General features: G+C 39.6%; 2 long non-coding RNA genes across 3 annotated transcripts; both read left to right on the forward strand.

Moving 5' to 3' along the window:
* The first annotated feature begins 3,809 nt into the window (after positions 1 to 3,809).
* On the forward strand, positions 3,810 to 9,350 carry LOC128805754 (uncharacterized). Its single transcript, XR_008436550.1, has 2 exons — positions 3,810 to 4,752; positions 8,472 to 9,350. It is a non-coding gene; the product is annotated as an uncharacterized LOC128805754 (long non-coding RNA).
* Positions 9,351 to 10,928: 1,578 nt separating this feature from the next.
* On the forward strand, positions 10,929 to 16,296 carry LOC128805755 (uncharacterized). 2 transcript variants are annotated; one of them, XR_008436552.1, is made up of 3 exons: positions 10,929 to 10,986; positions 16,010 to 16,078; positions 16,162 to 16,296. It is a non-coding gene; the product is annotated as an uncharacterized LOC128805755 (long non-coding RNA). The 2 variants fall into 2 exon arrangements; XR_008436551.1 differs by having other exon boundaries at positions 16,010 to 16,296.
* Positions 16,297 to 17,158: the final 862 nt, after the last annotated feature.

A 17,158-nucleotide genomic window follows, 5' to 3' on the forward strand; every position in this document is an offset into this window, starting at 1 on the left:
TGCCATGCAGGTGTGCCTCTTCAGGGTGTTAAATTGGCAGCAGGTGAATATAAATAAGGTGCACAGACGGTGTGGGGAGGGAAAGGGGAAATTAATGAACGGTCTAACTGCTGAGCTCGGGAACACAGAATGAAAACATGTTGAACTTGACATGTCTGTGCTGCTGTTTTTGTAAATGCTGATGGCCAGAGTGTCTCTGTGACTTTAAAAAAACCCAAAAGAAGCTTCTATGTATCTTAGGAATGTTAACAGATAACTTTTTTTCTTAATCAATAAAATCCTGGTTGATTATCAAGTGTGACTTTGACCCTATTCCTGAACAAGGGCATTTAAAGAGAAAATAATTTGTAGCTATGCAGTCTTTTGTTGGAAAAAAAAAATTCTCAACTCCTTAGGGAGCTGTAATCTTCAGTGTCCAATATTATGCTACATCTTGCAACTCAGGGCTGTGCAGAGTCACAGCAAGTCTGTTAAGCTATCTCCAGAACAAGAATCAGTGGAAATCTGTCAGCATGGTCCTGTGTGAGTGTTATTTGCACAGCTGGAAGTGTAGAGCAGATCAGATTAAAAAACTTTTAGTCCTTAGCTAATGTCTCTTGCACAGGGCTTTGCTGTGCTATGCCCCAGCCTCACTGGGAGCTGGCAGAGAGATTGCTAATGCAGCTCATTTCTGCTTGGAGCTGACATGCCCCTGTGTCCACAAGAAGACTTCCCGCAGTATTTACCACTCTGTTGATGCTTCTGCCCAAAACTGCTTCCAGTTTGTCAAGATTTAAACATGCCAGTAACTATGAAATAACTAAGTCCTGCCAGATATATTCCTTAGACTGCTTGCTGGTCAGTCTTCCTCTTTTTTTAGTGACTGTGGAATTGAAATTCATAATTGCTCCTGGACAGGGGACTCAAAGACAACCCTTATCTCCGAGATGTAAAATCCCACTCCTTTTCTCAGGCAGACTTGTAGCTGTTTCATGCAAAGGACTTGTCAGTAGGATGGTGGAGGATGACCCACCCAATAGACTAGGCTAATTCTGACATTTTTCACACTTTCCTTCTACCAACAAGCAGATGCATGAGCAAAATTGCTTATTTCTCTGAGTTCACCTTTTGGTGTTGATTTTTACATTAGCATAGATCGTATGAGCTGGTTTTACTTAAGAGCTGTGAATCCATTAATCCATGAACGCATGGATTAAAACAGTCTTCTCCTAATTCTTGCATCTCAGTCTCAACATAGCAAGCAGAGACAAAATGTGGATACAGGCAAAGCAAAATGAAAATACAGCCTGAGAAATGAAGCATTTTTAACCCATAGGAGAGCTTATGGTGTACATACATCCAAAATCTATCCATTGTGTTTCTGTTCTTGCTGCAAATGAGAAATATATAGACAGTGAAATATGAGTATGTAAGGAAAGACAGGAGTTCAGACTGATCAGATGTGGGACTCAGCTTTCCACTTATCAGGCAATGATGGATAATTTGTGGAGAGATTCTGGAAGTGAGCATAAGTGATGAATCTGACACAACAGAGAAAATAATGTTGTAATAATCAGGATATGAAGTGAGCAGATACCATCCAAAAGTTATCTTTATATAGATTGACATGAAAATCTATATCATGGAGATGTTATGCAATAAATATCTCCAAGGCTTAGACACAATCTTCCATCTATGCTGTGTAGAAGATAATGCCAAAGATATGCATTAAAACAACTGAGAATAGCAAATGGGAGAAAGCAAAGAAGTCTGGGTAGGAAGTAATATGTCAGAAAACATAACAAACTTGGAGTTTTTCTGTCATACTGGGCTAAGGGCCCATGTGACAAACCACTGGAAAATATGAAAGGCATGCACATAATTTATGTGGTGACTGAGAATCAACCTAAATTTCTGCAGAAGTTAGGCAAGGATAAAGAGAACTCCCAAACCCTAGACTAAGGGAGGTGAGAGGAGAATGCATGTCCAAATGAGAGATGTTAAGACAGGGAAACACAGCTGCTGTTCAGCTGATCCTTCATCATGGATGCTGCAGTGTGAGAGGAAGAAAGATGTCAGGAGAAGAGGGAAGGGGCTGTCAGTCACAATCAGAGAGAACTAAGGGGAGGAACTGAGTGGAACAACTGGTGGCAGCAGACTTGGATGGGGACTGAGGAGGAGAGAAAGGTTTACTGCAGCCTTGTATGAAAAAAGAAAGGACACAATGGAAAGTTTGGAGAGGAATAGGAAAAGCCTTTTATATTCATGGAACACAGCACCTAAGAGGAAAACAGCATGGGTCCTGGGGAGGAGCCCTTGTGTGTGTCAGCATTGTTGACTAGAAGGAAGGAAAGCTGGAAAGGTATTGGATAAGCTTGTGTAGAAAGAGATAGAAGAAGAAACTTGGAGGACTGGAGGATACACATAACCCACAAGAATATTCACATGGGAGAGATGGACAAGTAATACAAATTAGGTGGGTGGAAAGCTGACTGGCTTTGTATGGATGTCAATGAGGGGTGGGGAACAGGGAGGGAAGAAGGGGTTGTTCCACAGCAAAAGCCCGCAACAGCCCTTTGCACCCGGCACAGAATGGGATCTAAAGCTTGTGTTTTCCTGGGTATCCCTGAACTTGATGGCCACAACATTTACAGCAGCAGTTTAACTCCAGATCTGTGTCTTAAAAGTACTGGGAACCAAGTCTCTTGAATCCTGTGTTATCAGTTTTGGTGGCAGACACCAGTTATTAGGTCTGTGAGAAGAGCATCAGTGATCTCTGAAATCTGTGAATGTACTTCAGTGATAAGAGTGACCCTCTGCTTACACACATAATGAATCAGTGACTTGCTTTTATAAACAATTGGTATTTTATTAGTTTCTAGCCAGATCTGAGTAATTATTAAACAGAGAAATCTGAGAGAACTCTGTTACTGATGTAGAGGGGGTTTGTAGCTGGGGAGGTTTATGACATAGGATACATGTGAAGTCTTGGGAATTGATTTGTTAAAATGGTTCAGAGGACAGGGCTATGTGTGTTTAAGAAATTAGTTTTCTTGCCTTTTCTAGCTCCTTCTTAATGCTTGAAAATGCTGCTCATTCAACATAACCTCTTCAAATCTATTATTTCTTTTATTCTCTTGTTTAAAAGATCTACCTATACTACCTAGAGAGAGAGAGAAAGAGAGTGGGAGGGATCTTCCCTCTGGAAAGCACTTACTTCTCCAATTAATGTATTAGAAAATTCTATATTTGCTATTTGCCTGCAGGTATGTCAAATGAAAGAAGATTTCAGAACTCTCCAGAAACAACTTCACTAAAAATAAGAATAATAATAATAAAATAACAATATAAAAACTCTTACCAACTAAGATACCCCTGGTGTTGTTACCTTTTTAGGCGTCAAGGAACATTTCTGTGGAATGTGTTGGTGCAAGTTGGGCTGAACTGCTGAGAAACACTGGGCAGTCTGTGCTGAGCTGCATTACTCTTGCAGGCCTCTTGTATAGGTGCTTTATCAGACAATGTTCTGACAGATTTTTTACAGGCATGATTTTGTTTTCCCTTCCTTCTTCCATGAATAATTGGAGGAAGTGATTTAAAATCTTTCCTTCTTGTGTGTTGGAGAATATATTTTTTTCTCGAAGCCTTTGCCTACTATCGAAAACGGATTTAAAAAACAATCTCTGAACCTGCTGGGTTTAGAGTTACAATGTTTTCAGGAGGAGTTAGCAGTCAATTGGCCAGGGCTAGGAGCAAACTGAGGTCCTTGCTGGTTTAAAGCAGACCCTAAAATATCCTGAATCCAAGGCCGCTGTGCAGCACCTGACCAGCGACCACCTTTCATATCCCCACCGAATTAAAAACAAGATGCCGAACTGTCCTGTGAGGCTGCCTCAGCCCACAGGTAACTGACACTGCCTCTTCCGAACGGCTCTGGCCCCTCTTGCTCCTCCATCTTCCTACCTTCCCTGCCATCTGTTCCCGCTGCTCCCGCAGCCTCCCCGCTTTCCTCCCGCCAGGGCCTGTCTGAGCAGACGGGTATGAGAGCCTCTGATGAGGTAGGCCTCAGGCCCCTCCATCACTCCTCGCCACGAGGAAAGCACCAGCTGTCTGGCTTCATTTGCATTTTCTCTCCAAAATAATGAAATTAGCCATGAGTATCCTGAGGTGATGCGAGACGCAAATTTAGGCTGGATGTGTCAGCGTGTGCTGGGAAGGGAGAGGGAAGGTCACGGAGGATGCTCGCAGCATTGAAATGGAGGGCAAGGCATCTCCTGCCGGCTGCCAGGGCCCTGTGACCCGGGCAGAGGCCTGACGGGCATCTGGCTCTCCTGGGCCTCTCAGCCCACACCGCCACCACCTCACCGGGCCGAGACGTGCGGCCCGTGTCCCCGCAGACACCCGGAGAGGACACGAGTGTGGCTGAGCTGCCCAGGACCAGCAGCCAGCTCGGGGTGCCGCCGGGCGCAGCTGCAGCGTGAAGGAGCTGCGCGATGGCCGTGTCTGGCCAGGCTGGCCTGGTCGTCCATCGTGCCTTTGCCACAGTGCGACTGTTCCTAATTATTTCGGTGTTTGCTCAGTCAGGGCTTGTCACAGGTGCTGCTCAGCGCTACTCATCTCCTCTTCACATTCCTGAATGTGTTTCAAAGTATTTGCTGAAGTGTTTCCCACAGTACAGAGAATACATCTGAAGAGGCTGGAGTTCCGGCCTCACAAGCTCTTGCTGTCTGCGCACAGTCACTGCTTCTTCTGTTTTTACTGTTGTTCATTCAGGTAAACAATTTTTTACTGCATATATGTTTATATAGAATACAATTATTTCTAAAGCATACAGGGAAGCTGGCTTTTCGCACTCTGCAGCAGTTTCTTTGTCTTAATTATTCTCCAGTGATAAAGGGTCTTTGGATCTTTAAGACAGCTCTTTAAGACAACTCTAGAATAGCACTAACTAGATGAAGGGTTAAAATATTTAGAAAAAAAAGCATTAAAAAAAATAAAAGAGATTTACTTTATTTATGCACATACTTTCTCAGGTAAGATTATGAATTAGCTTGTGTATGTAAACAACTTCTGAGAGAATATTGTGGAATATTCTTGGAAAGTAGAATTTTTATTTCTAAAAAATTAGTGTTGTCACTGAGCTCTATTACAGACTTACACCAAAACTAATCACTGCACTGTGATTTTGCTATCAAATGCTCACATTAAACTCTTCACGAAAACAAAGGATTAGCTATAAAAAAAAAAAAAAAAAAAAAAAGTCCCAGCTGCCAGAACAGATTTGGTCACTCATGGCATCTTCAGGCTAGGTGGCTGGTGAGCAGCCTGTGAAGCTGCACTTCCTCTTGACCATATGGAAAGAACGAGTTTCCTCACAGGTTTTTTGTCTTCTGCTTCATATTCATAGCAACAATCTAGGTTTTCTACCCAAGGCTGGTTTACAGGTCATGGGGTCTTGAGCTGAAGACCACCAAGACAAGACAGAGTGTTCTCCACATGGTCTAAAGTGCGCTGGGGTGCACCCATTAGGTAATAATTTCATGAGCAGCTGCCTGTGCTTTGTCAACATACAGGTTGTGACCTATAGACACTTATAAGACCACAGATTTTATAGCAGCCACAAGTTTTGTGCTATCAGGTTGCATGCTCACATTGTCCAAGAGACAGTGGGAAGGTCTGGTCATACAATGGAGCAGCTTGAAAAAGAGGGTACATTTCAGGAACTGGCAGGTTTGTGGCATTTTTCTAGGTTCTTGAGGTGCTTTTTCCACTTTGTTCATATGTAAATCTTACCTGTACTCTGTAGGCAATGGAGATAATAAATAAGGTTAGAGTGGGGAGAAGATACTCAGTTACAGTTGATCAGATTAAGGTTTTCCCTTATATGCTTAGAATTTAAACATAAAAATGTACTATGTGGTTTGAGTATAATTTCACTTGCTTTTCACTAATTGCTAGGTTTTGGTGGTATCTTCAGGTTTAACTAATTCCTAGCTTTCATCTTCAAGCATATTATACTTTGTTATCTGTTCTGCCTTATCACTTTTCTCCACCTGTGCTTAAAGAGTAAACAAAGGCAGAATGAGCCAAGATGGTCTTGTCTAGATTTTGTTGTCTTCCCTTTACTCTGAAGTGAAAACAGATGCCATAAGACTGGGAGAAGATATTTTCAAATTCACGGGAGTTTCCAGTGGTTAGAAGCAGGTTTTGCTTTTGAAGTACAGCATAACTCTTGCCAAGAGTGCATCTACAGTGGTTCACAGATATAATTTTTTTACTTATTCATCAGACAGAATGTTTTATGGGACTGGCAAAAAGACAGTGGGAAGTCTTTATTATGTCTTGTCCAGATCCAAGTAAAATTACCTTCCTTGATTTCTTTACTGCAGTCTGGTTCTCACCTCTACTATCACGAGTTATTTTACCAAACACAGCAGTGGCTCAGATCTCTTCAGTGCTTGCTCACCACTTAGAATGATGCACCTTGCCTGACAGCTCTTCATGTCAGTCAGGAGTCTGGGTCAGTCACTTATCAATTGACCCTGTGTTAAAGGCAGGCCCTCATTTCAGCACCTGTCAATAGCAGCTTTTGATGCATTTTCAGCCAATGCTGTTCCAGTGGAGCTATTTTTAAGTTAGCATGTATGGACTTTAAAGAAAGGGGACATTGATAAAACTGTGAAAGCAGTTTGGTGTCTGGTTTGTTGGTATTTAATGCATAGATCTTCTTTTTGTCTTTGTCTGGAGGACAATTCTGATTACACCAATATCACTGGGAGATGTGCTAAATGCAGCAAGTCCTACCAATGTACACAGCTAAAGCCCTTGCTAATCTCACATCCCTTTTCTAACACAAATTAACACAAATAAAAGGCTGGTCTCTTGTACTTTGCTAATGTGGAAGGAGAACCTTTTGATTATTTGCTGCAGTTACCATGAGCTCCCAACCTGGGATGGTGTCTACGCTTCTCCTTCTGAGGTGTTAATCACAAATCTGCCAATCCTGTCCCACTTACAAGACAAGGAAAGAAATGTGAACATGTAAAAATTCACAGAGGGGCCCAGGAAAATTTCTCTGACACACTCCTGCTGTGACACCACAGCAATTGAAGAAGGCCTGTCATTTGGTTGTCAACCTTTGACCTCAGCCAGACATATTTTGAAATGATGTGAAAAGAATTGCTGTGCTGTACGGCTGGCTCCTTACAGCTTTGCATGTCTGTCCTTGATGTCAGTCAAAAGTAGTTAACTGGCACCCATGGAGTCTAAAAAAAAAAGCTCCTTTAAAATATCAGTAATGACTTCTGTTAGCAAGACTAGCTCTTGTCAAGTAATGACTTTATGACATAAGGTATTGTTTATCTAGGCATCGTTCTCTTACTTGCATTTTAATGAGCCTAATTAATAATAAGTTAGAAGTCCTCAGCTATTTCTTCACAGCTGGACCATATGCACTAATTACACTGAGTGTGCAAACTTAGTCTAATCCCTTCGTCAAAAGAAATATTTTAATTTAAAAAACCTCAATGTACTTTTTTTTTCACCTGATTGCTAAAGACGTAATCTTTTCATTCTGGCAAATTTGCACAGAATCAAAGTAAACCTGGGAGTGGGAGAATTCTATAATTTATAATTTTTCTAGTGGTAGACTTTCATTCTTAAAATAATTGAGAAAGATCACTCAAGAGCAGAGAGGTGTCAGGTTCATTTCGGATGTGCGTTAGGTTCCATAAAAGTAAGGGATAATAATTTTTAAGTTGAAGGATAATCACCAGTCTCTATGAAGAGATCCTTCCTGAACAGCAGTATAAAGGATAAATATACTTTGGTGCAAACAAATTGGGAGTGTTTCTATTCTCAAAGTGCAACAGAATACATAATACGAGTTATAAAATTCCCCAAAAGTGATGAGATGCTGTTAGTTCCAGTCTAATAATAATAATGCATTTAATATTAGATCAAGCATTACTATTTGAAAATAAGCATGGTGATTTTTTCATAAATGTGTACATTTGCAAACTAATGAAATATATTTTAAAAAAAATAATAATTACTAGGGTTTTTCTTATATCATAACTTGCTTGACTTATATATTGGTGTTTGATTTTTTTTTCAACCAAAGAAAGACCATACAATACTTTTACAAACCTTGGACAAGAAATGTAACTATACAGCTGTCCACAGATTATAACATCAGGGCACATAAGGAGCTAGAATCAGGAATTATAGTTAATTCAATTATTATGTGAGGTCATAAAGTATAGGGATCCAGTTACAAAGAAAGGAGTATTAAATAAAAATTCAGCATTAAAATCCTGTTGGCAGATATGAAAATAACCAGTCATCAGATGCCTATGTTTTCTAGCTCCATACCAGTTCAAAGTCACATTTGTCTGTCTCCACAGGAGAAGCAGAAATCAAAGAACCACCTTGGATGGCAGCACTGTTAGTCCCTTTTGACTATTTTTTTTGTTGTTGTTTTTTTTTTCTAGGCTGTCGTTCGAATGGAGTTGGTCTGCTGACTGAAGAACAATGCTGGTCACTCTTCTTCAATAAACAATGCTGGTGACTTCTTTTTCAGGCAGTCAAAAGCGCAAACTGCAATTCTGCCTCTTCTTCATTTTGCCTGTAAGGCTTCTTAAACTGGGCAGTGACAAGATTTCCTCAGCAGCTTCCACAGCTGTGTGTGTAGATATGTGAACATTTGCCTTGGGAACATGTCCTTAATATTATATCCTGCTGATGGAACCAACAACTCTTAACCCAAAGAAAGTATTTCCCTATTTGCCAAAGGAATAAAATGCTCCTGCATGTGATCCCACATGAAGCCATCACAGAGCTGAAAAGTCATCCCTTATGGTATCATCCCTCCTCCTTCGTATCTTCACCTCTTACCACTGTGCCAAAACCCAAAACAGTTTCAGTTCTTTCAATCAGCTCTCCAATAACTGCAACTTCTGCATCCAGCGAAGTTTTCTTAGGAGCTATTCTGTGTGCCTGAGCCCAAATGCCTATTCTTAAAAAGTTACGCTGCTATGCCTGGCTAGCAGCACTATTAGCTGAGGTATCCACAGGTATCCTATTTATTGGCATATGGTTTTCAGTGGCAGAACTCGAATGAGCAAATTGGAATCAGCAAATGTTTCTAGCAGAAGGGAAAAAACTTTGGTCATAAAGTAAACTTACTATAAGTGCACATTGAAAAGGTCTTTTCTAAAGTTTGGCTATAAAGGAATCCTACATTTACAAGACATTTTTCCCAACAAAACATGACATGAGGCAGTTACCTCAGCCTGGGTGCACATAAAGAATATGAGGCCTTTCAGGAAAGGAAAAATTGACCTGAAAAAAAAAAAAAAATTGGTTTGCCAGACAGACACCCAGTTTCAGACTGGAAACTCACTGATGTGGAACTAAAAGCAGTTATTTGTGGAATTTCTGTCCCCATGGGCTGGTCAGGGGCCACATTTGTATAATTCACATATTGTTCAGAGGTTTATGAAGGCATTTCAATTTTTTTTTTTTATATGTATACAGGCACAAAAACTACATAAATTTGGATTTTTCTCTTTTATCTTCTTGTTCTCTTCCTCTCACCAACCTTTTGGCGCTTTCACTGCAGTGTCAGGACAGTGCAATGAAGTGATGTAAGCAGGTGACCATAGGCTGACACCGTTTTCTCAGCATCAATCCTGACATTGCTCTTGCCACCATGGTCTATTGTATGAAGGTTCATTTTAGCTATTTCAGAGAATTTCAGAAATTGCAGCAAATTTCATGGAAGGCTGTTTGGCCATGTAACAGATTTTTCCAATAAATTTTATTCCTGTTGCTCCCAGTCTAAATTTTCCATTTCTTATTTTCATTCCATTATTCTTTGCTGCACTTTATTGCAGTTTTCTATAAATCTTTATTCCTTCAGGTTTATCCACCTTACAGACCATTGCAAACCATTAGCTCATTCTGCCTTGCTGTTTTTTAGCCAAGCTTTCACTTCGTATCTTCAGACCTTTCAACCTTTGTTTCAGAGAAGTGCTACTAACCTTTCAAATATTGACTTTGCAAATGTAATAGTTCTTTCATAATAAGTTACTCCACGCATAGCAGTTTGCATGAAAATTTAATAATGATGCTTTATCTTCTATTTAGAAAAACAGTCACAGTCAGAGAATATTTTTTACCAAACTGTAACAAGCTATTTTGTAATTTGGAACAGAGCAAAACTTTCCAGGAATACAATTAAATGAGTTTGAGGTTATTATTTTATGTTCTTCTCTTGGAAATCTGAATACTATTGATTATTTGTCTAATTTGTAGTATTTCCTGGTTCTTATCAGACAAACAGGGTTGGTACTCCTGACAATCTCCCCTCTTAAAATTAAGCACTTACAGTCTAATCCTTTGAGTCTGTCTCTCCATGCACAGAAAGCCTTTGCTTACTCTATGCAGCACCTTCCTCTATGAACAGACCTCACTACCCTAAAAGGCAATGTGATGATGGTATGGACATTTTTCAGAAAAGACAGTTCTCTCTTCCTGTTTGCTATTGGCCTATGTTCACCTTCTTTCTTGTGGAGATGCACATTTTTGGAGTATCTCCAGTACATCTAAGAGAAGTCCTTGGTGTCAGGGTGAGCTCTGGAGCCAGATGCTCTCAGCTCCGCTGAACTCAATAAAACCTAGTGCTGAGCAGAGAGAAGGCAGAAAGGACTCTGAGCAGAAGCTGAAGCTCAAGTGAAGTTCCTTCCTAAAGAACCTATAGTGTTCAGGGTCTGACTCAAATCTTCTGGAAATCATCCTGCTTTCCTTTTTGTTGCTATTATCTGTGGCAGCACAGGAACTCCAGTCCTGAACCAAGACACAGGCAGAAAGAGACTAACTGTACCTAAATTACCTTCTCTGTACTTAATTTATGCTGATGCTAAAGTTTGTTCTCTCAAGACCTTCCAAATATAGACACGAAACCCTGGTTTCTTTGGAAAGCAGAGAATGTCTCCCCTCCAGAAGGTTAGTGCTCCAGTTTATAACCTTGATATATTGTCTGATCCTAACCTTGTTATTTAATTAAGTCTGGGCTCTGGAGCGGTGCAATTCCGAGGTGCTAATACCATGTTCAGTGAAGACGAGGACATTGCTCTGCTTTTTTTAAGGGAAAGTAGTAGCGTAAGGATGAGTGTTTAAACACAATGCTAATTATCAGCCACAGGAATTACTTTTAGTGTTATAAAGCCTTTTATTCTTATTTGCTTCTCATAAAAAAAAGATTCAGCTAATTTAGGTACCTATGCAATTATCTTTAGCAGTGATTAATGGATTAATCTAACCATATGGAATTAGCGTATTAGTCTCAATATTGCATCAGATGTCAGATTATTTTTCTGGTTTAGGGCTTGGAGAGTCCATAGAACTGTTCTGGTGAGTAGGGAAGGGTTTTTTACCCCTTTTTTTCTGTTTTTGTTGTCCTTTTTTGTTTAGGCTTTGGATTTTCTTTTTTAGTATAGAGTACTGGTTTTGGATCATGCTGCAAGCCTTACCTCTCCTCTCAGTCCCATCACACAGATTTTTCCAGGGACCTCCCTGTTAAGAGCTAGGAAGGCCTTTTCTTGTATTGTTCCACTATACTTTGCCATTTATGGCCCTTTAAAATAACATGAAATAGGTTAGCTGAAGGTTGCTGACATATCCAGCATTTACTATGCTTAGATAAACCTGCTTTATGTATAGTGGCAAGTTGTTTTCTGTTTTTTTTTTAAGGGAGCTATTTGATGTTGATCAGATCTTTTAAATGATAGAAGTAATCCCAGTGGAGATGGATTAGTAAGCAGAGGGTAGATGAGGCAGTCAAAAGCACAAACTGCAATTTACCACATGGTCTGTGTAATTTATCACACAAACCTCTCTGACACATACATGGTACGTGTGTATCCTACAAGTTTGATTGTGTTGTGCTTATCTACTTACTTAAAATGTTAGCCAGCCTTCTCCCAGTCCAGGAAAAAGGGCTATGTTGCACTGGAAGTTTGCTACTATTTGGTCTACAAAGCACAGTGTAATAAATAAAATATTTAAAGCAGAAATTCTTTGTGCTGAGGATCACCACAAAATTTATATTAAGACAGATGCTGAAAATAAGGCTCACCCTCAGGTTAGATATGAATGCATAAGAAAGAAAAATATAACCTTAAGAACCTGACACAGGTTAATTTAATCAGAAAATACTCTGTGTATGTCTACACAACCTAAAGGCAGTACTGCATAGAGGTATCTGTGCTAGCTAATGCATAGAGATGTATTATGCGTGGTCTGCAGATAACTGCATGGATATTAATGAGATTCAGTCATTTGTGCTAGAGGCAACATTTCTCCTAGATCATTTTATTTGTTCCATATTGTTATCTAGTGCTGCATCAAAAGGGTTTAGCTTGCTGGAGTTCCTTCAAAAATTACATCGTGAAAACAGTGCAGGCTTCATGCTGTGCGCACCTGATAATGTTCTGCACCATCAGTAATTCCTACAACACTTTGTCTTATTATGAAAACACTGAACCAGAATCAATTCTTTCATAGAAAGAGCCTATTGTTTAAAGAAATAACACATATATGCTCTTTTTTTTCTACTGGGACTATAGGTCCCATATAGCTCCTTCAACAATAAGAATATTACCAGTAAATTGTGAATAGTCACCCCTTCTTGCTTACATTTTAAATGAAAAATAAATTCTATACATGCTAAGACAACAGTGTTCACATGAAGAAAAAACATGAGAATAAGATACAAGTTTAAAGATAGACTTTTAGTGATGCCATAACTTAGAAAAGGATTAATAAGATTTTGCTATTTGTTAATATTGCCCAATTATTGATTGTAAATGTTTTTATGTGCAGCAAGGAAATCCAAGTTCTAGGATGAAAAATATAAAAGATTCTTATTGTCTGAGGTTTGACTAAAAGGGTAATACCCAAGACAGATCAATACTAAATAACTTGAAAAATGCATGAATTATTACATTTCTTTAAATACTTCAAAGTACAGTAGCCAAACAGAGGATGACTCCCAAAACCTCAGTGAAGGCTGACAACAGGATTTGTTACTCCCACCTGTGTGTACATGAGTAATAAGTTATTTATCATCCCAGTTAAACTGCTGCACATCGTTCTATTTTGAAGGAAGCACATTTCACATAATCCTCATATTCAATTTTGCAAACCATAGGAAAGTTGGATTTTAAATTTCAGAATTCAAATGAGTTTTGCTTTGTGGAATGTTACAAAAATTATGTATGCCAGTCACCATAACAAGGTTTCTGCATAAGCCAAAAGATAGATTCCTTCATGAAAGTACTTATTTATTAATAGTGGTACAGCTTGAGCTGGGTGTTTCTCAAGAGGGATCCCCTCAAAAAAAAAAAAAACAAAAAAACAAAAAAACAAAAAACAAACAAAACAAAACAAAACAAAAAACCACCAAAAAAAAAAAAACAACCCTGGACAATTCTACCTTTACAATCCAAGTCCCTTGCCTCTCATGCAATAATTTGGATGAATAGTGATATTAAGGTCTGGTCTTATATTTATTTCCTGTTTTGTTGCTAAGCCCTTCAGGCTGGTTCTGTAGTTATCTATTCAGTTGCAGTATGGTTGCTGATGAACTGGTACTTAAGAAACCTACTAGAGTTGCCAGAGGAAGCTTGTGACATGCTGTAAGTTTAATTATGTTCAATTCATTAACACAATTAGAGCTGTGAACAAATCTATCGACACAGCCAGAATCACTTAGAAACAGCTAGTAAGTCATAGATTACAGGGACTTGTTCTCCATCCCTACATGTCGAGCATGATTCCCTGGCAAAATACATCAGTCAGTCATTTGGGAACATAGATTTGATGCCAGAGGTTTCCTCTTTTCCCTGGATTAGATTAGTCATGTTTCAGCAGAAAGGCCTAATAATGAAAAACTACCTGAAAGCAAAGTCCTTAATGTGCACTGACATTGTGTAGTTGTGAATGATTCCTTTGGTGGATTTGCCTAATGATCTGTTTGTTGATAAGGGGGAGATGTATTTCAGGTACAGTACTTGATCAAAATCAGAATTCATGCAATATTTTGGGGGAGGACCTCTGAGAGCTTTAGTTTTCTTCTGAGGATGCATTTGTAACAAAATAAAGTCAGTAAAGGAACTGATAGGGGATTCAAGGAGAAATGTATAGGAGATGTGTAAGGAGGAAAAAAATCTTCCTGAAATTTCTGTTCTGTAAATTTGCCACAGTACCAATCTGCTCCCAAAACTCCCAAAATTATCTGCAAGGTCAGAATACTCTTTGTGAAAGTCTTTTGATGCCACTGAAACTTCAGCTACCTTCCAGTAACCTGACTGCACTCAGGCAGGATTGCTTATAAATCCCCTGGTTGTTTTCCCAGGCCCACTGTGATAAGTGAATCAAGCAGATGGAAGGAACTTACATGAAGTATTTTTGGGCTGTCTTCCCCAGTCTGTAACTTCATTTCTCTGCTTTTTCTCCACCTCACAGGTTAGGAAATTTAAGGAAGTGAGCTAAGGGGGAAAGTGTATCTTCACTTTTGACTGCGAGAAGCTTGAGTGAAGGGTCCCTTGTAATCACATGTTTGGGAAATATGTTCAGGTCAAGTCTGTGTAATGCCAAGTTATTCCTAAAGGTTGTTGAATGGTCCCAGTTTAGTAAGTTACAGATGATGAAAGAATCGTGTGCTTATTGGACTTTTTCTTTTATTTTCTTTAATATAGTTTTAAAAGCTCTTTCACTTGAGCTTCAGGGCCTGGAATAGTCCGAGATAAAATAGTAAGTTTCACACAGGTTTGCTTTCATTAAGCAGCTAGGAACAGCCTAAAATCCATAGCCACTAGGAAATCTACTTACAGAGGTGTGTAGTGAGGCATTGCAGGCGTAAAAATCACATAAACCTTTTGTAGGCACTTACAATATGCTAATTGCAGAGATGTATATAATAATATAATAGAACTGTCTGATCTACCTTAATTGCACTATTAAAAAACATACATACTGTACATACACTATTTCACCAGCAATCCATAGAGCATCTGAGGGCTTTTAATAGCTATCATAAAAATAATAATAAAATATGTAAAGGATAAGCTACCATGAAAATTGCGGAGGAAAATGATGACCTGTGTATTTTGAGATGAAGTATCTTACATGTATGTTATGGCATTACTTACATTCACTAAACAGGTTATTGAAAGGATGCATTTGAGGTTAGGTAACCTGGTGGATTAATGCATAGGCTTTCACATCAGAAGACTAAAGCCAAATTTGATTTTGGCTGTAAGTGATTTGGGTTTTGATAGGTTCCACTTCTTAATGAATCTTTCAAGCAGCAAAACTATGATGGAGTTTGGTATAATTCATCAGAATTAATCTTTCCTGCACTGGAGGAATCCAGGGTAAGTGTACCTGACACCATGAAGGAGGTTGAAATGGAAAAGCTGAACTGCAATCTAACCAATTACACCTTTAATGTTATTAAGCAAATAAAAAATAATTCACTGAGTTGCTGCTATGAGCATTATTCCAGAGCCAGTAATGGCCGGGTGATAACAGGCAGCCCTTTTTAGCATTAACTGAGAGAATGGAGAATGTGATTATCTGTAATTACATACACATCTCACTGTGTAGCTCCAGGAAGAGGTCCCATGCCAACCTCAAGCTAGTTAGACCCAGTATTTTTAGGTACATATACTCCAGTGTATGTTCATGTGTCCAGTCTGGGAAGCAAAGCCATACTCTGTCCACACCATCTCTGTTTGGCACTGTACTGCACTGCGCTTTGTTGGACACACCTGCCTGATTTGTTCATCTTCAGAAATTTCTTCTGCAGTGCTGAAATGTCCCAGCATAAATCACTGGTGACTCCAAAAACTGATATACCTGGTTTCTTTAAAAAACAGAAAGCTAAAAATGCTGTATATCTGTAAACAAACCAAAGCTTTCAATCTTTTCACTGTCTTAACTCTAATATTTTTCTTCCCATTAGCTTTGTGCTTCAATCTGTCGGTGCACAACAGCAGAAAGTCACTGCGGATCTCCCCTTGCCTTAGCTGTGGTAGGAAACTTCCCTTTCACGATCAGGGATAGAGCTCTGCCCCTGGCTGCCCAAATTCAAGCTAACCAGCCTCTTGCCTACAGCACAAGAACTATGTCTGCTTGGAGTTTGCATCAGCAGAGTGGCTGAGACCAACTCAAACGCACAGAAGCTGATTGATGAAGCATGATGCATCCCTTAATTAAGCAGAAGCTACTAATAAAAATGAACTTACTGGATGATTTGTGTGATTCTTGCAAGGCAGCCATATGTGCTGCACACTGGTCGTGGGAAAGGGTGGTATGCAGCTGATGCTGGGAAACTACAAAAGAGGAAACTTGTTAAGGGAGGCAGTTTGGGTGCTGTCACTATTCAGGGCAGTCCATAATTAATGCCCTCCTCGCTTATCCTTGCTCCTGTGATAAGTTGTCCTTTCCTCTCTCTCTGCACCCACTCAGCATTAGTCCTTGCCATCGCTGCTGCTCCCACAACTGTATCTATTTTTACTTCTTCTTTAGCTGTGACTGCAGCATTTGTGGAGGGATAAAATTCCTTGAATCTGCACATCTGTTCCCCTTTCTGTGAGCCATAATCATGTGTGTGTTTGTCTCAGCAAACCTTCACAACAGTCAGGGTCCAGATGCCTCTTCCTGTGTTTCTCTATAACACTTCTCTACAACATTTTCCAAGGGAGTTGGAATGGAAGCACACTTGATGCCTGGGATCAGGAGGAGGCTCCTGGAAGTCCTGCTCTGTGCCATTGGCCACCTGCAGTTGCTTTTCCTAAGTATGCTGTTCACCTCTAAGATCCAGAGGGGTTTCAGTAAGATGGTACAACCTTGTAGGGTTGTATTGCCAACTAATCAACTAAGTAACAGCCTAGAGGTCAGGATGTTGTAAAAACATGGCAACACTTTCTTGGTTACTGTCCATGATCCGCAAGAATTCCTGCTGTGCACCAGAGATACGAGCACAGAATTTAAAGGGAGAAGTGATGTGTGACGCTCGTATCCTCAAGCTCCCCACTCCATATGTCTGAGAATTAAAATATTCCTTCCAGATGTGCGTTCCTCTAACAGGCTGAAGAAAACTGATTCTTTC

This window comes from Vidua macroura, chromosome 3 (genome assembly GCF_024509145.1).
Source record: "Vidua macroura isolate BioBank_ID:100142 chromosome 3, ASM2450914v1, whole genome shotgun sequence".
Taxonomy (NCBI): domain Eukaryota; kingdom Metazoa; phylum Chordata; class Aves; order Passeriformes; family Viduidae; genus Vidua; species Vidua macroura.